Source organism: Capricornis sumatraensis, chromosome 10 (assembly GCF_032405125.1).
Source record: "Capricornis sumatraensis isolate serow.1 chromosome 10, serow.2, whole genome shotgun sequence".
In the NCBI taxonomy this organism is placed as follows: domain Eukaryota; kingdom Metazoa; phylum Chordata; class Mammalia; order Artiodactyla; family Bovidae; genus Capricornis; species Capricornis sumatraensis.
In genome coordinates, this window is record NC_091078.1 from 32,147,239 (window position 1) to 32,166,762 (window position 19,524).

Below are 19,524 nucleotides of genomic sequence, written 5' to 3' on the forward strand. Positions count from 1 at the left end.
CAGCATGCCTATTCAGGTCCTGAGTGCTGCTTTCACTTTTTAGAAAGGACACGGGTTCTGGACCAGAGGCCTTTGGAGTGAGTGATGAGGTTACAGTGCTTCTGTGCCTAGATTGTCTAATAACCTTGCCAGGACTGTGGGTTACAGTCTTCCACGGGGGAGATTTTTGTCAGGTTATAGTTCTGAGACTACGTTATAGTTCTGAGACTAGGGTTAGAGTCTCACTCTATGGAGACAAGATGAAAGGTTACAACCAGTGAAGTTCTCAAAAGATTGGGTTAGACTCCTGAACCCTGGGTTGAAGTCCTATTGTTTTGGATTTCTTTGTCTGTGTTTTTCCTATGTGACTGTTTTGTTAGAATTGGCTCATAGGAGTTGATTCTTAGGTGACTGTGTCAAAATTCTGTTGAACCCGATATTAATGAAAAAGTTCTCTACCTCAGGAGATCACATTACTCCCCAACTAGGAACACTACCTAAAGGAAGTGTCGGGGGTTTTCACCTGTGACAAGTATAACTTCCTGGAAGTATTGATAACAGGTGTAGATTCTTCATGGACTCAGCTCTGGTTATCTTGTTGGGGTGAGAGGTAACTCGTGAGCAAGTAACTCCTAAGTAAAAGGCTTAATCAATATTCTAGGTTTAAAACCCAAGAGCTGAGAATGGTGTATGGATTGCAGATCTCTGGAAAATATCTAGAGGTATTTTCTCCAGGAGAAATGAAGGAGTGTGAAGCTGGAAAATTGCCCATTACAGAGAAACTGATGAAGCCCAGGCTCTGTGTCAATCACCACCCCGAAAAACATACTGGGTGCAGAGGGTGGTGGAAGAAGTGAAAGGAGAGATGAAGGAGTGTGAAGCAGGACAAGTCTCTACCCCAGAAGAACATACCTGGTGCCTGGATTAAAGAAATTTTATACATTTTGGTTTTTCCTCACTGAGAATTTTAACCTCCTTTTGTATGAGTCCAACTTGCAGGGAGTTAGCATTAAAATGCTTTTAAGTGTGTGTGTGTGTGTGTGTGTGTGTGTGTGTGTGTGTGTGTGTAACATAAATTTACCAGGAGGAAGAAAAAAATGATGACCCTAAAGGCCATGGGCCATATGGAAGCCTCATATGGCTACATGGAAGTGGCCCAGACATCTAGATCATAGCATATCTGGTATATGATCTCTGCTGGGGAGGTAAAATGTTTTGGTCATCTACCAGGAAGATTATACCTGTACATGCTTAGAAAGAAAGTGAGGGCTTCAGTATTTCACCTTGTATACTTTTGAATTCCTCCTCAAATTCAGCTCAGATATGTCTAAGAGAGCCTTGGATTTCTTCAAGGTGATACAGTCACCACTTCCATCACCCTCCTCACCCAGTATGTTTTTCATGGTGATGAGGGACACAGAGCCTGGGCTTCATAGGTTTCCCTGTAATAGGCAAGCTTGCCTTCAGCACATGGGGTGGGGGAAATTAATAGGAACCTCTGAGAAAAATTGTTACAGCCTTGGAACTGTTTGGACAGATTTCTTGGCAACTAGGTAGCATGTGTGACTTTCAGGGTACAGTGCTTGACAATCATCTCTAATAGAAAGCTTCTCAGTGTTCCCTAAGTAAACCTTCACATCTGAACTGTTCATTGTTGAAACTGGCCATCTTCTGAAGTGGGTTCTCCAGGGAATTCTTACAGCTAGGTTGTATAGAGTTGCTGTATATTTGCTTGCTCTTTTCCAGAAATCAATGTAGGAGACAGAATTGGTTTCCTAAATCATAAGGCTTTTGCTCTCTTGTGCCTCTTGAGGTTGTTTGAGTTCCATAACTTTTTTTTGGGGGGGAGGGGTGGGCCGGGATATTTTCTAGAGTTTTGCAATCCATAGACTGTTCTGAGCTCTTGAGTTTTAAACCTGGGATCCTAATTAAGCTTTTGACTTAGAAGTTACTTGCTTGTGTGTTTTCTCCCCCCATTTCTCTCCCCTTCTTTCTCTCCATTCTCAGAGAAGCCAGCTAACCCCTCAGAACCAGCAACAAGGTCACGAATAGTTGAGGGGGGCAAGCTTCTAGTGTGTCCTGGTGCTTTCTATAAAGCAAAGTGTGTTCTGAACCACTGATTGGCAAACCATGGTGCTTTTCTTCATGTTTCATGAGCTCAAGGATTTTCCAGGTGCAGCCAACACTGCTGCATCACATAGCCCTTAAGTTTCTGGTAAGACTTCTAGTTGACTTTGGGCCCAAACCATGAAGGCTTGAAAGAGGTGGCTGGCCTTTGCTAAAGGCACTTGTTCTAGGCTCATCCATGTTCTTGTTGGCTGAGAAATAAATTGTTGCGAGCACAACTATGGAGGAGGTCTGGACAGCCAACTGCAGAGCACTGACTTCACCAAGAACTTGTTTTTCCTCAGAGGAGGAACTCCTAGATGGCAAACTCTTGGCTGTCCTCCCATCAGCTCTGCCTTGCACTGTGGTTATCAACTTTCCTCAGTAAAGAGTAGTTAGGTACAAGGCATGGGCTCACAACATTTGATCTCGACTTGACTTCTCTAGTTATTTGGTACACTGTTCAGCAGCGACAAGGAGAAACCCTCAGACAAAACCTGTCTCACCTGAGTCAGAGTCTAAAGCTCTCCACTATATTTGGCTCCTCTGGTGTTGGCTCAGATGGTAAAGCATCTGCCTACAATGCGAGACCTGGGTTTGATCCCTGGGTCGGGAAGATTCCCTGGAGAAGGAAATGGAAACCCACTCCAGTACTCTTGTGTTGGGGTTCTTTAATGGACCGGATGGAACGTGGTGGTCCAGAGTTGACAATAAGAAAGTGAAAGAGAGAGCCGGAGGGAGGGAGGGAGAGAGGAAGAAAGAAAGACACGGAAACCCAAGCTGTGATGAAGCAAAGGTATTTTATTAGCAGAAATGCAGGCTTATATATCTTTAGTAAGATGATTACTCAGCTATTACACAGGATGAAATCAATCAAGACATATAAGAAGAAAGAGGAAGAAAGTTCAGGGCAATGAGTTACATCCATTTGCCATAAAATTCTCTTTCATTTGTCATAAACCTTTTTTATATTTTTGTATTTATCATTTTATTTGCCATTTCTTATATCTTTTTATTAAAAGCATGTATTTTACTTTTCTTTAGCAACTATGAAGTGTCTTGTATATTAGCATTTTATAGATTGATGAATATATTTATTATATATATTTATTAATAGTCTAAAATCTTTTTATTTTTTTCTGTAAGAAAAACTTTTTGCAAGAGGAAGTTAGTGTTCAGTAATTAATGTTTTAAAATCTTACTTTATTTGGAAATGACCTAGCTATTTAATAAACTTTTATCATTTAGTTTATCATTGCTGCTGCTAAGTCGTATCAGTCGTGTCCGACTGTGCGACCCCATAGACGGCAGCCCACCAGGCTCCTCTGTCCCTGGGATTTTCCAGGCAAGAACACTGGAGTGGGTTGCCATTGCCTTCTCCAATGCATGAAAGTGAAAAGTGAAAGTGAAGTCGCTTAGTCGTGTCTGACTCTTAGTGACTCCAGGGACTGCAGCCTACCAGGCTCCTCCATCCATGGGATTCTCCAGGCAACAGTACTGGAGTTGGTTGCCATTGCCTTCTCCAAGTTTATCATTACTAAAATAAAATTATTTAAATAGAGTTTATTTAAAAGCTTTCATCTTATTTAAATATTTAAAGAGTTACTTTTTTGTTGACATTTAGTTTTACCTTAAACCTAGGCATAGTAAAAGGATTATACAATGTTGATGACTTAAGACATGTCTTAATTAGATTAGCAATTATATTTAAATTATATATTTAAATAAACATTATATTTAATATTGAATATTTTTCAGTTCATGTGAAGTTGAATTTAAATAGAGCTCATTAACTTCATATTACCCCAGAATAAAGATGTACATTGAGACATAGATAATTTTAGATAGACAGACAGACATAGTTTTCTGCTAGAAATTTAAAATATCTTTTTGTCTCTCTCTTTTCCTTTTTTTTTTTTTTTGAGTTCCACCAGTTTTTTTATGGCTGGAGTCCCTGATAAGAGTGGGCTGTGAATCCCAAGGACATGATAAGAGTTAACTTTAGGTTTTTTCTTAGGCCTGTTTTTGTTTTCCAGGCAGAATTGGAGCTCCAAAAAGGTATTTTAACAAGTTAACCTTTTCCTAATTGCACATGTAAGAAGAACTGGTTTTGCAATTTCAAAAAAGATTTTATTTTAATCAGTTTTTTTTCTGGAGTCTAAAGAATATCATGGCCATTCAGTGTCAAAAATATAATTTCTCCTTTTTGTAGTTACAGTATATTATTAATGATATACGCATGAGGGAATTGCTGTCACATTGGATGTAAAGTCTTGGCTACAAAATTTTGACAAATAGTGGGACTGTTAAGCATACCTTGAGGTAACACAGTCTATTGAAATCTTTTATGAGGCCCGATATGATTAGGATAAGGGAGAGAGAAAGTGAATCTCCCGGTCTAAAGGGTGTAAAGGTATATTAAAAAAGCAATCTTGTAAATCAGTAATAATAATGTGCCAATTTTGAGGAATAGTAGTAGGTGATGGGATCCCTGGTTGTAATGTACCCATATAGGTTTCATAACTTTTCTAAGGTCTGTTAAGAGATGCCATTTGTTAGATTTCTTTTTTATAACAAAAATAGGAGAGTTCCAAGGAGAGCAAGATTCCTCAATATGTTTTAATTCTAATTGTGTGTCTATAAGTTCTTTAGTAGCCTGTAATTTTTCTTTCGTAAGGGGCTATTGCTCTGTCCAAATAGGCTCGTCATTCTTCCAAGTTATTTTAATAATTGCTTTATTTGTTAAATGAGCAGTGGCCCTTAGGAAAAATGTGGAATGTATATCTGAGTTTATCATTGCATAAGGAAGTCTCTTTCTGTTAGATTAAGGGGTGTATCTATCACATAAGGTCTTAATGTTGCAGGCTGGCCTTTTGGTCCTCATAAAGGTAGATCTGAACATTTTGATAAATTTCTTGTACTTTGGTTTGAGAAATTCTTGCAGTTTGGCAAGAGATTTTTTTGTATAGGCCAGAATTTGGGCCATAAGTGTCTGGAAGTAATAGTAATATTAATATTAGATCCAGTGTTGAGAAGACCAGAAAATCTTTTACCATTAGTTTTGATATTTATATTTGGTTGGGCATATTCAGATACCAATGATGTCCGTAAGGATTGTTTTTGACCTGTACTGCCGAATCTGGCTGTCCATACACTATTAGAGGAGTTAATAGAAATGTAAGGTAAAAGAAGTAATTGAGCAATTTTGTCTCCCTTTTTGAATTGTCATAGAATCTGAGATGACATCATAATTTGAATCTCTCCTCTATAATCTGAATCAATTATTCCAGGGTGAATAGTAATTCCTTTAGAAGTCAAACTAGACTGGCCAAGTAAAAGACCGAAGGTTTGTGGGGGCAGGGGTCCAAAAAAGCCAGTAGGTATTTTAGAAGGGACTTCTTGAGGGTAAAGGAACAAATCATTTAAGGCTAGTATATCGACGGCAGTACCGCCGGATGTTGAGGGTTTGAGGAAAAAGATAGAATATGCCCCTGATTTTTGTTGAAGGGTACCTGGGGCGTTCCTGCTTGGAGTTTCCTGGAATAATATTTCTTTCAATATCAAATTTAGATTTACAATTTTTGGCCCAATGTATTTCTCTATGGCAGTGAGGGCAAATTTTTGTAGGTTTTTTACTAGCCTTCTTAGGGCAGTCCCTAAATGGTTTTTATCTCCACATGTAAAGCATCTTTCATTTTCCTTTCTAAAGGTAGCAGCCATTGTCTCAGCTAGCATTTGCATCTTTTGAGTTTCTGATCTTAGATTGCGACAAGCCTTCAAATAATCAATAATAGTCTTAAGACTGGAAAGGTGGAGAAACCATCGGTGTCAGAAACTTGTGATTGCAAAGCCAGTAATTTAGAGAGCCTCTGTTGTGGAGGAGAGCGATTAAATGCTGATTTTTTGCAAATATGAGTCTATGCCAAGGACTTATCATTATTGTTCAGAAGAGCATGCCAGTTTTGGTGTCAAAAAACGTCTCAGGAGAGTCGTTATCAGAATTATTAGGTTCTAACAAAGGAGAGACTTTTGGAGTTGTACCTGTTGGCAGAGGAGGAGCATTTGGAGTAGGATTTGTAGAAAAATTTTGCAAAATTTTACGTTGTTTTAATTGGGCCTTTTGTAAAGTTTTATCCTTTAATTTATATTCATGTAATAAGTGTACTCTTTGTTGTCAGATATCGTGAGGGCTAGAATTACCTTGAAATGGCAGCATTACAGCTTTAGTGAGAGCCCATAAAGGCCAGAAATCAATTGGAATATTTTTTCCCTGCCTGGCGGCTCGTTCAACATTTTCTTTGACCTGATGCCAAATTTCTAAATCAAAACTGCCTTTATCAGGGAACCAAGGATTACATTTAACTACTGTTTGGATGCAAGCCTCTATTCACTGGCAAAAAACCCAAAAGTCCCTGAGCTTTAAACAAATGGTGAGGTAAAGTAGAGAAATGATGGGGCTTTCCAGCTGTTTGACCTGTGTCTTAGTACTTACCGACCTCAATAGGTCCCGACCTCAATAGTCCTCTTGAGTCACTGTCCGAAATGCCACGTATACTAGGGTCCCTGTTTGGGTGCCACTTGTTGGGGTCCTTTAATGGACCAGAACCTGGTGGTCTAGAGTTGATGATAAGAAAGTGAAAGAGAGAGCTGGAGGGAGGGGGAGAGAGAGAGGGGAAGAAAGAAAGACATGGAGACCCAAGCTCTGATGGAGCAAAGGTATTTTATTAACAGAAATGCAGGCTTATATATCTTTAGTAAGATGATTACTCAGCTATTACACAGGATGAAATTTTATCAATAGTCACAATATGGATAGTCTAATACATACAAGGTCGCTGACACTGAAAAGAGTCACTGAAGGGAGTTACTGAAAGGAATCCAAGCAGATACCATTTCTCATGATCTCAGTCCTGAGAGCTGCGTGCAGCACTACTCGTCCTCGGAATAAGAACTGATAAGGAACCGAATTTATGAGAAACAGCACATAGGAATCCTCCTGTTAAACTTTCTCTGACACTCTTGCCTGGAAAATCCCATGGACAGAGGAGCATGGTGGGCTACAGTCCATGGGGTTGCAAAGAGTCGGTCACAACAGAGTGACTTCACTTTATTTTACTTTACTCTGGCGTCTCCTGCAGTTCCCTCACTGTTTGAAGGGGGAATCTCTGCCAACCTTGTGGAGACTTTCTCCAACAGTGCTCCTAGAGCCATGGGTCTAACCTTAGCCCCTTCCCTACCAGGTAGTCAAAAGGGATTGGTCTCTTCTGCATGTACCTGCCAGGTTACTCAGTTCAGCCCGGGGGTCCTCTGCTTTAGTCAGGGCAATATCCTCTGAGACAGGTTCCTGCAGGTCTGGATGGCCAAGGTCAACCAAGGGGATTTATATGTGTGAACTCCCCATTTTCTATCCCTGACCTATATAACTGGGAAAAAATTTAACGTACAGCTTTTTGTATGTGCCTGAATGTCCTATTCTCTTGCTGGGGCAGGATCTACTGACAAAATTAAATGAATTTTACTTGAAAAAGTAGATATTAAACTATTTCCAGATCAAGCCTATTTCCTCCAAGTTGCACTATTACAGTTGGTAGGTCAGCCTCAACAAAAGTACCTGAAAAAATTCTGTAAAAGTTAAGAGTGAATATTTGTACTGAATAAGGCCAGGAAGAACCAAGACAGCTGACCCGATAGTAAAACTCTGTTCATGTGCCAAGGCTCCCAGTTTAGAGGAGCTAAATGCTTCTTTATAAAGAGGCATGTTAAGAAAGGTATAAAGCCACTGATAACCACTTTTCTCAAATTCCAACTAGTCAGACATTGCCAATTCCCATATAACACTCCAGTCTTGATGGTACAAATACTGGAGGCCAGAGATTATTGTTCTGTATGGGATTTGAGAGCCAGTGACCAAATTGTAGTACAACCAGTGGTGTGTACTTGCACTCTGCTTACAACTTTATCTAGAGACTTTTGCTAGTTTACAGTTCTGGACTTAAGATGTTTCTTGCTACAGATTTCTAGGTTCTGAGTCCCAGGAATTGTTTGCCTTTGAATGGGCTTACCCAGGTACCAGTATAAAAATAAGAATATTGTTGGATGGTACTTCCACAAGAATTTAAGAATGTCCCCACTGTCTTTGGGGAATCCTTAGCTAAGGACTTAAGGAATTTCCAATGAAGTGAGAAAGTCTTACTATGATATACTAATTGCTTGTAAAACTACACAAGTAAAAAATACACTCCTCTCTTTAAGCTTTCTGGCAGACCAGGGATATAAAATCTCCAAGGAAAAAGTAAATTTCTCAATTAACTGTAAAGTATCTAGGGCTTGGGTTAGCAAAAGGACAAAGAAGCATATTGCTGGATTGAAGGGAGTTATTAGTTTGGGTTACTGTACCCATCACCAGAAGGCAACTGAGAGGACTGTAAGGCATGACTGGGTTTTGTCTTATTTTGCTTCCTAACTTTAGACTCATGGCCAGACATCTATGTGAGGCTCCTAAAGGAAATGACATTGACCCATTAAGCTAGGCTGCAGCTTGCCATTAGGTATTCTGTTGAAGAAGTCTATTCTTGTAGATTGATCAACCTTTAGGATATCCAGATATGGACATGTTTATGGATGGGTGCAGTTTCATGAATCACAGACTTTAAAAGGCTGGATATACAAGAGCAACTCATCAGCAAGTCCTGGAAGCAAAAGTACAAGATACTGAATATAGTTTCCTGTGCGATGCAGTAAATTGTGTTGTTTATCTAAATATTTTATATGTAATAGTGTGTGTCTTTGATCCCATACTCCTAATTTACCCCTTCCTCCCTGCCTCCCCCATTTCTCCTTTTAACCATATGTTTTCTATGTCTGCAAGTCTGTTTCTGTTTTGTAAATAAGTTAGGCTTCCCTGGTAACTCAGCTGGTAAAGAATCCACCTGCAGTGCAGGAGACCTGAGTTTGATTCCTGGGTCTGGAAGATGTGCTCTAGAAGGGATAGACTACTCATTCCAGTATTCTTGGGCTTTCCTGGTGGCTCAGCTAGTAAAGAATTTTCCTGCAATGTGGGAGACCTGGGTTCAATCCCTGGGTTGGAGAGATACCCTAGAGAAGGGAACGGCTACCCACTCCAGCATTCTGGCCTGGAAAATTCCATGGATGTATAGTCTATGGGGTCACAAAGAATCAGACACGACTAAACTGCTTTCACTTCACTTTCATTTGTATTATTTTTTAGATTCCAAATATAAGTGGTAAGTCCTGGTCTTTCTGTGTGACTTAGTTCACTTAATATGATAATCTCTGGGTGCATCCATGTTGGCGCAGATGGCAATATTTCATTCTTTTTACAGCTGAGTGGTATTCCATTGTGGGTTTCCCTGGTGGCTCTGTGGTAAAGAATGCACCTGCCAATGCAGAAGATGTGGGTTTGATCCCTAGAGAAGGAAATGGCAATCCACTTCAGTATTCTTGCCTGAGAAATCCCATGGACAGGGGAGCCTGCCAGAGAGAATGGGATTGCAAAAGAATTGGACGTGACTTAGTGACTAAATAACAATCTCATCTTTAGTCATCTGTTGATGATAGACATTTAGGTTGCTTCCATGTCTTTGTTATTGTGAATACAGCTTCTGTGAACATTAGGGTGCATGTATCTTTTCAAGTTAAGAGTTTTCATCTTTTCCAGATATATTCCTAGGAGTGGGATTGCTGGATCATATGGTAACTAACTAGTTTTTTAAGGAACATCCAGACTCTTCTCTGTAATGGCTACCCCAATTTACATTCCTAGCAACAGTATAGAAGGGTCCCATTTTCTCCATACTCTATTTAGCAATTATTGTTTGTAGACTTTTTGATGAGGGCCATTCTGACCAGTGTGAGGTGATACTTCATAGTACTAGTTGTTCAGTTGCTAAGTCATGTCCGACTCTTTGTGACCCCGTGGATGGTAGCACACCAGGCTCCTCTGTCCTCCACTATCTCTTGGAGTTTGCTCAAATTCTTGTTCATTGAGTCAGTGATGCTATCTAACCATCTCATCCTCTTCCACCCCTTTCTTTTGCCTTCAGTTTTCCCAGCATCAGGGTCTTTTTCAGTGAGTCAGCTCTTTGAATCAGGTGGTCAAGTTTTGGAGCTTCAGCAACACTCCTTCCAATGAACATTCAGGGTTGATTTCCTTTAGGATTGACTGGTTTTATGGTCATGCAGTTCAGGGGGCTGTCAAGAGTCTCCTTGAGCACCACAGTTCAAAAGCGACAGTTCTTTGGCACTCAGCTCTCATAACCGTACATGACTACTGGAAAAGCTGTAGCTTTGTCTATACAAATCTTTGTTGGCAAAATGATGTCTCTGCTTTTTAATATGCTGTCTAGGTTTATCATGGCTTTCTTTCCAGGGAGCAAGCGTTTTTTAAATTTCATGACTGCAGTCACAATCTGCAGTGATTTTGGAGCCCAAGAAAATAAAATCTGTCATTGCTTCCACTTTTCCCCTTCTATTTGACATAAAGTGATGGGACTGGATGCCATGATCTTTGCTTTCTGAATGTTGAGTTTCAAGCCAGCTTTTTCACTCCTGTATCCCCCTTATTAAGAGGCTCTTTAGTTCTTCACTTTCTGCCCTTATAGTGGTATCATCTACATATCTGAAGTTGTTGATATTTCTCCTGGCAGTCTTGATTCCAGCTTGTGATTCATCCAGCCTATTATTTCCTATTATGTACTCTGCATATAACTTAAATAAGCAGCATAACAGTGCAGCCTTGTAGTACTCCTTTCCCAGTTTGGAACCAGTTAGTTGTTCCCCATTTGGTTCTGTTACTTCTTGACCCTCATATACATCTCTTAGGAGACAGGTAAGGTGGTTTGGCACCCCAACTCTTTTAAGAATTTTCCACAGTTTGTTGTGACCCATGCACTCAAAGGCTTTTGAGTAGTCCATGGAGCAGAAACAGGTGTTTTTCTGAACTCCCTTGCTTTCTCCATGATCTAGTGAATCTTAGCAGTTTGATCCCTGGTTCCTCTTCCTTTTCAAAACCCAGCTTGTACATCTGGGAGTTCTTGGTTCACATACTGCTGAAGCCTGGTGTGAAGGATTTTGAGTGTAGCCTTATTAGCATGTGAAATGAGCACAGTTGTATGGTAGCTTGAGCATTCTTTGGCATTGCCCTTCTTTGGGATTGGAAAGAAAACTGACCTTTTCAAGTTCTGTATCCACTGTTGAGTTTTCCAAATTTCCTGGCGTAGTGAGTGTAGCACTTTAACAGCATCATCTTTTAGGATTTTAAATAGCTCAACTGGAATTCTGTCACCTCCTCCTTTGTTCATAGTAATGCTTCCTAAGGCCCACTTGACTTCATACTTCAGGATATCCAGTTCCAAGTGAGTGATCACATCATTGTCGTTATTTGGGTCATTAAGACCTTTTTTGTTAGTTCTTCTGTGTATTCTTGCCACTTCTTCTTAATCTCTTATGCTTCTGTTAAGTCTCTTTTTCTTCACATTGTTCTCTTAAGAAGGCTTTCTTATCTCTTCTTGCTATTCGCTGAAACTCTGCATTCAGTTGGGTATATCTTTCCCTTTCCCTCTTGTCTTTCACCTCTCTTCTTTCCTCAGCTATTTGTAAGGCCTCCTCAGACAACCACTTTGCCTTCTTGCCTTTCTTTTTCTTTGGGTGATTTTGGTCACTGCCTCCTGTACAGTGTTATGAACCTCCATCCATAGTTCTTTAGGCATTCCGTCTATGAGATCTAATCCCTTGAATCTATTCACCATTTCTACTATATAATCATAAATTTTATTTAGGTCATACCTGAATGGCCTAGTGGTTTTCCCTACTTTCTTCAATTTAAGTCTGAATTTTTTAAGAAGGAGTTCATGATCTGGCCATAGTCAGCTCCAGGTCTTTTTTTTTTTTTTTTTTTTGCTCTGTATAAGGCTTCTCTATCTTTTGGTGCAAAGAACATAATCAAACTGATTTCAGTATTGACCGTCTGGTAATATCTGTGTGTAGAGTTGTCTCTTGGGTTGTTGGGAAAAGATGTTTGCTATGACCAGTGTGTTCTCTTGACTAAACTCTGTTAGCTTTTGCACTGTTTCATTTTGTACTCCAGGGCCAAACTTGTCCTGTTATTCCAGGTATCTCTTGACTTCCTTCCTTTGCATTCCAATCTGCTATGATGAGAGGACATCTTTTTGGTGTAACACCTAGGTGGTACAGGTCTTCATAGAACCAGTCAACTTCAACTTCTTTGGCATTAGTGTTTGGGGCATAGACTTGGATTACTGTGATGTTGAGTGGTTTCCCTTGGAAATGAACCATGATCATTCTGTTGTTTTGAGATATTCATAGTGGTATGGATTTACATTTCTTTAATAATTAGCCCTGTGGAGCATCTTTTCATGTTTCTGTTTGGCCATTGGATGTTTTCTTTGGAGAAACGTCTATTTAGGTCTTTGCCTGTTTTTTTTTTATTGGGTTGTTTGTTTTTTGATTATTGAACTGTATGAGCTTTCTGTATTTTGGAAATTAATCCCTTATTGGTCACATCATTTAAAACTATTTTCTCCCATTCTGTAGATTCTTTTATTTATGGTTCCCTTTGTTGTGCAAAAACTTTCAAGCATGATTAGGTTCCATTTGTTTATTTTTATTTCCATTTCTCTAGGAAATGGATTAGAAAATGTTGCTGTTACTTATGTCAGAGTGTTCTCCCTATGTTCCTCAGGAGTTTTAGGTATCAGTCTTAAATTTAGGTCTTTAACCCATTTTGGCTGAGAGTTTTAAAAGATGGCAGAGTAGAAGGATGTGTGCTCATCTTCTCCTGTGAGAACTCCAAAATTACTACTCACTGCTGAACAACCATCAATAGGAGAATGTTGGATCCCACCAAAAAAGGTACCTCACGTCCACGGGCAAATGAAAAGCCCCAGCAAGATGGTAGGAGGGGCAAAATTGCATTCAGAATCAAACCCCACACCCACCAGAGATGCTCAGAGGGCTCAAACTAAACCTTGTACACACCGGGAGACCCCACAGAGACTGAGCCAGATCTGCCTTTGAGTGTTTGAGTGTCTCCTGTGGAGGTGTGGTCAGCAGTGGCCTGCTGCAGGGGCAGGGTTCTGGGTGTAGCAGACCTGGGTATAGCATAAGCCCTCTTGGAGGAGGTCACCATTAATCCCACCATAGAGCCGCCAGAGATGCCACAGGAGATGACAAAAGTGAACATCAACATTTTAGGAATCAGTGAACTAAAATGGACTGGAATGGGTGAATTTAACTCAGGTGATCATTATATCTACTACTATGGGCAAGGATCCCTTAGAAGAAATGGAGTAGCCATCATAGTCAACAAGAGAGTCTGAAATGCAGTACTTGGGTGCAATTTCAAAAATAACAAAATGATCTCTGTTCATTTCCAAGGCAAACCATTCAGTATCACAGTAATCCAAGTCTGTGCCCCAACCAGTAATGCTGAAGAAGCTGAAGTTGAATGGTTCTATGAAGACCTACAAGACCTTCTAGAAAACACACAAAAAAGATATCCTTTTCATTATAGGGGACTGGAATGCTAAAGTAGGAAGTCAAGAGATACCTGGAGTAGCAGGCAAGTTTGGCCTTGGAGTACAAAATGAAGCAGGGCAAAGGCTAACAGAATTTTGCCAAGAGAATGCACTGGTCATTGAAAACACTCTTCCAACAACACAAGACATGACTCTACACATGGGCATCATCAAATGGTCAATACCGAAATCAGATTGAATATATTCTTTGCAGCCGAAGATGGAGAAGCTCTATACAGTCAGCAGAAACAAGACCAGGAACTGCCTGTGGCTCATATCATGAACTCCTTATTGTAAAATTCAGACTAAAATTGAAGAAAAGAGGGAAAACCAAGAAATTAAAGATGCTTACTCCTTGGAAGAAAAGCTATGACCAACCTAGACAGCATATTAAAAAGCAGAGACATTACTTTGCCAATAAAGGTCCATTTAGTCAAAGCAATTGTTCTTTCAGTAGTCATGTATGGATGTGAGAGTTGGACCATTAAAAAAAAGAAAGCTGAGTGCTAGAGAATTTGTGCTTTTGAACTGTGGTGTTGGAGAAGACTCTTGAGAGTCTCTTGGACTGCAAGGAGATCCCAGTCCATCCTTAAGAAGATCAGTAATCAACCATACTGTTTTGATTATTGTAGCTTTGTAGTATAAATTTAGGCAGTGTAATTCTTCCAGCTCTGATCTTTTTTCTCAAGATTATTTTGTCTTATTATGATCTTGTTAACAATTGAATTTTTTTTCTAGTCCATTGAAAAATGCCCTTGGTATTTTGATAAGGATTGCATTGAATCTGTAGATTGCCTTGGGTAGCATGATCATTTTAACAGTATTGATTCTTCCATTCCAAGTATGTTGTGTCATACTCAGTTACTTGCATCAGCATCTTTAAGTGTTCCCAGAGTTCGTCTTTTGTCTCCTTAGGTAGGTTTATTACTAGGTTATCATTCTTTTTGATGTGATGGTAAATAGGATTGTTTCTTTAATTTTTTGTGATATTTCATTGCTAGTGTATAGAAATGAAACAGATTTCTGTGTATTAACACATTATTGACGAGGGGATTTTTGCAGAAACTAATACCTGTGACTGGCAATTTGTTATGTAAGTGAATATTGAAATGTCCCCGGTGAATAATGTTAGGGTTACCAAAGACATTTTAATACATCTCTGGGCTTCCCTGGTGGCTCAGACAGTCAAGAATCTGCCCTCACTGCAGTGCAGGAGACCCAGGTTCAATCCATGGGTTGGGAAGATGCCCTGGAGAAGGGAATGGGCAACCCACTCTATTATTCTCTCCTGGAGAATTCCATGGATAGAGGAGCCTGGCAGGTTATAGTCCATGGGGTCACAAAGAGTCTGACACAATTGAGCAGTTAACATACACACTGGTCAATAAGTTGTTAATTTCGTATCCCACAGCTTTACTGACTTCATTAAGCTCTACTAGTTTATTGGTGGTGTTTTAGGATTTTCTATGTATAGTGTCATGTTGTCTGCAGATGGTGACAAATTTACTTTTTTCTTTCCAATTTGAAATCTTTTTATTTCTGTTTCTTCTGATTGCTGTGGCTAGGACTTCCAAAACTGTGTTGAATAAATGTGGCAAGACTGGACATCTTTGTCATTTTCCTGATCTCGGAATGCTTTCAGCTTTTCACTGTTGAGTATCATGTTAGCTGTGGGCTCTCACGTTACAGGTTATATTGAGGTATGTTCCCTCTGTGTTTACTCTCTGGAGAATTTTTACCATCAATAGGTGCTGGATTTTGTAAAAAAAAAAAAAAATGTCTGCAGCTAATGAAATAATTGTATGGTTTTTATCCTTAATTTGCTAACATGGTATTTCACATTGATTGATTGGAGGATATTGGAAAATTCTTGCATCCCTGAGATAAATCCCATTTGACCATGGTGAGTGATCCTTATCATGTATTATTTGGCTCAGTTTACTAGTATCTTGTTGAGGGTTTTTGCATCTATGTGCATCAGTGATACTGGCCTGTAATTTTCTTTTTTTGTGGCATCTTTGGTTTTGGTATCAGAGTGGTGGTGGCTTCCTAGAATGAGTTAAGAAGTGTTTCCTCTGCTATCATTTGGAATAGTTTCTTCTCTAAGTGGTTGGTAGAATTCACCTGTGTAGTCCTCTGGTCCTGGACTTTTTGTTTGTTGAGAGTTTTAAAATTACTGATTCAATTTCAATACTGGTAACTGGTTTGCCTGTATTTTCTATTTATTCCTGATTCTGTCTTGGGAGAGTATATCTTTCTAAGAATTAGTTCATTTCTTCTAGATTGTCCATTTTATTGGCTATAGTTGGTTATAGTAATCTCTTATGAGCCTTTGTATTTCTGTGGTATAACTTTTTCATTTCTCATTTTTTTGATTTGGGCCCTCTCCTTTTTTTCTTGATGAGTTTGGCTAAAGGTTATCAATTTTGTTCATCTTTTCAAAGAACCAACTTTTCGTTTCAGTCATTTTTTTATATTGTTTTAGTTTCTATTTCATATATTTTGCTCTGATTTTTAAAAATGTTATTACATTTAGAAATATATATTCATGTGTACATTCCCTTTACATTTTGAAGATAAATGTTATAACTAGGCTATATTTTATTATTTTGGGTTATACATTCATTCAGTTAATCAAAACTATTTGGGTACATTATATACATTAGGTACAGCAGTGAGTGCTGGTGATATAGGAATGAGTGTATATTGGTGTTGATTCAAGAAGAAAAGGTATAGTTCCAAATAGATACAGTGATTTAATAATAAGCTATACATGGGAACTATGGAAATAAGTATCCAGGTATGTACATTTTAAACTGATACATTATTCTTAGCTTGAAATCTTTGAATGAATTTTTTAAAAGTAATGTTTATTGGTGTCTAGGTGCTTTAAAAGGTTGTATTATTCGTTTCTACTGTACAGCCAGTGAATCAACTGTACGTATACATATATCTCCTCTTTTTGTATTTGCTTCCATTTTAGGTCACCATATTCTGCTTAGATCTTTGATTTCTTTCCTTCTGTTAACTTTGTGTTTTATTTCTTCTTTCTCTGGTTCCCTCAGATATAATGTTAACAGTACTTGAGATTTTTCTTGTTTGCTGAGGTGACCTTGTATCACTCAAAACTTCTCTTAGAACTACTTTTGCTGTATCCCATAGGTTTTGGTTCATCATTTTTTTTTCTTCATTTGTCTCTAGATATTTAATCTCCACTTTAATTTATTCATTGATCCGTTGGTAGTTTAGTAGCATATTTTTAGCCTCCATATGTTTGTTTTTTAAAGTTTTTTCTCATGTGGTTGATATTTACTCTCATAGCATTGTGGTCAGAGAAGATGCTTGATATGATTGAAAATTTTTAAAATTTACTGAGGCTTGTTTTGTGGCTTAGTAGGTGATCTGTCCTAGAGATTGTTCCCTGTGCACTAGAAAAGAATGTGGTTTTCTGCTTTTGAATAGAATGCACGCTCTCTCTGTGTGTGTGTGTGTGTGTGTGTGTTGTGTGTGTGTGTATAAAATCAGTAAGTCCATTTGGTTTAATGTGTTATTTAAGGCCTATGTTTCCTTATTAATTTTCTGTTTGTATATGTCCACTGACATAAATGGGGTGTTAAAGACCTATCTACTGTTACTGTCAATTTCTTCTTTTATGTCTGTTAATATTTGCCTTATATATTGAGGTGCTGCCATGTTGGGTGCATTTTCATTCTTGATGAAAGTGAAAGAGGAGAGTGAAAAAGTTGGCTTAAAGCTCAACTTTCAGAAAACTAAGATCATGGCATCTGGACCCATCACTTTATGGCAAATAGATGGGGAAACAGTGCAAACTATAGCTGACTTTATTTTTTTGGGCTCCAAAATCACTGCAGATGATTACTGCAGCCATGAAATTAAAAGACACTTACTCCTTGGAAGGAAAGTTATGACAACCTAGACAGCATATTAAAAAGCAGAAACATTACTTTGCCAACAAAATTCCATCTGTACAAAGCTATAGTTTTTCCAGTAGTCATGTATGGATATGGGAGTTGGACTGTAAAGAAAGCTGAGCACTGAAGAATTGATGCTTTTGAACTGTGGTGTTGGAGAAGACTCTTGAGAGTCCCTTGGACTGCAAGGAGATCCAACCAGTCCATCCTAAAGGAGATCAGTCCTGGGTGTTCATTGGAAGGACTGATGTTGAAACTGAAACTCCAATACTTGGGCTACCTCATGCGAAGAGCTGACTCACTTGATAAGATCCTGATGCTGGGAAAGATTGAGGGCAGGAGGAGAAGAGGACAACAGAGGATGAGATGGCTGGATGACATCACCGACTCATTGGAGATGAGTTTGAGTAAACTCCGGGTGATGGAAGGGACTCCTGGCGTGCTGCAGTCCGTGGGATCACAAAGAGTTGGACACGACTGAGTGACTGACTGAACTGATGTTGGGTGCATCTATTCACAGCTGTTATATCTTGTTGGATTGATCCCTTCATCATTATGTAGTGTCTTTGTCTCTTGTAACAGTCTTGAAGTCTATTTTGCTTGAACCAAATATTGCTGTCTGGCTTACTTTCGACTTCTGTTGCATGGAATACCTTTTTCCATCCTCTCACTTTCATTTAGTATGTGTCTCTAGATCTGAAGTGAGTGTTTTGTAGGTAGCATATTTATGGGTCTTGTTTTTGTATCCATTCAGCCACTCTGTGTTTTGGTTGGAGCATTTTGTCTATTTGCATTTATTTAATTACCAATATGTATGTATATATTGCCATTTTGTTAATTGTTTTGGATTTGTTTTTATAGGTATTTTTCCCTTTTGTTCTCTTCTTGTGATTTGAGACTCTCTTTAATGTTGTGGTCAGATTCAGTTTTCTTTCTTGTTTGTATATATATTATATATTTTTGGTTTGTGGTTACCATGATGTGTTTGTTCAGCAGTCTGTGTGTGCTTTTTAAGCTGCTGATCTCTTAATTCCAAATGCATTAAAAAAACCCCTGCATTTGTGCTCTTCTACACATGCTTATTATGTTTTAATATATTTTACATTAATTGTTTTATGTACCCCTTAACTGCTTATTGTGGATACAGATGATTATATTACTTCTGTCATTGAACTTCCCTGTTACTTTGTATGTGGTTGATTCCATAACATTACTGTATGTTTCCCTTTACCAGTGAGCTTTTTCATTTCATAATTTTTCTTATTTCTAGATATGGTCTTTTTTTGCCTAAAGAATTTCCTTTGATAGTTGTTGTAAAGCTGGTTTGGTGGTGCTGAATTCTTTTAGCTTTTGCTTTTCTGTAAAGAATTTGATTTCTCCACCAAAACTGAATGAGAACCTTGCTAAGTAGAGTGGTCTTGGTTATAGGATTTTTCACTTTCCTCACTTTAAAAATATAATGCCATTCCTTCAGTTTCTACTTAAAGATCAGTTGATGGACTTTTGAGGGTTCTGTTGTATGTTATTTGTTACTTTCCCTTGGTGCTTTTAATATTTTCTTTTTGTTTTTAATTTTCATCGTTTTTGATTATGGTGTGTTTTGGTGTGTTCTCTGGTTTTACCCTTTCAAGGACTCTGTGCTTCCTGGACTTGGGTGACTGTTCCTTTCCCAGATTAGGGAAATTTTCAGCTATTATCACTTCAAATATTTTTTAGGCCCCTTCTCACTCTCTTTTCTCCTCCTGGGACCTCTGTGTTGCAAATAATAGAGTACTTGATGTTGTTCCAGAGGTCTCTTAAACTGACCTCATTTCTTTTCCTTTTTTCTGTTCGCTGGCCATGTATTCCACTACTCTGTCTTCCAGATCACTAATCTATTCTTCTGTATCATTTAGTCTGCTATTTATTCCTTTTATATTTATCATTTCACTTATTGTTTGGTAATTTTTCAT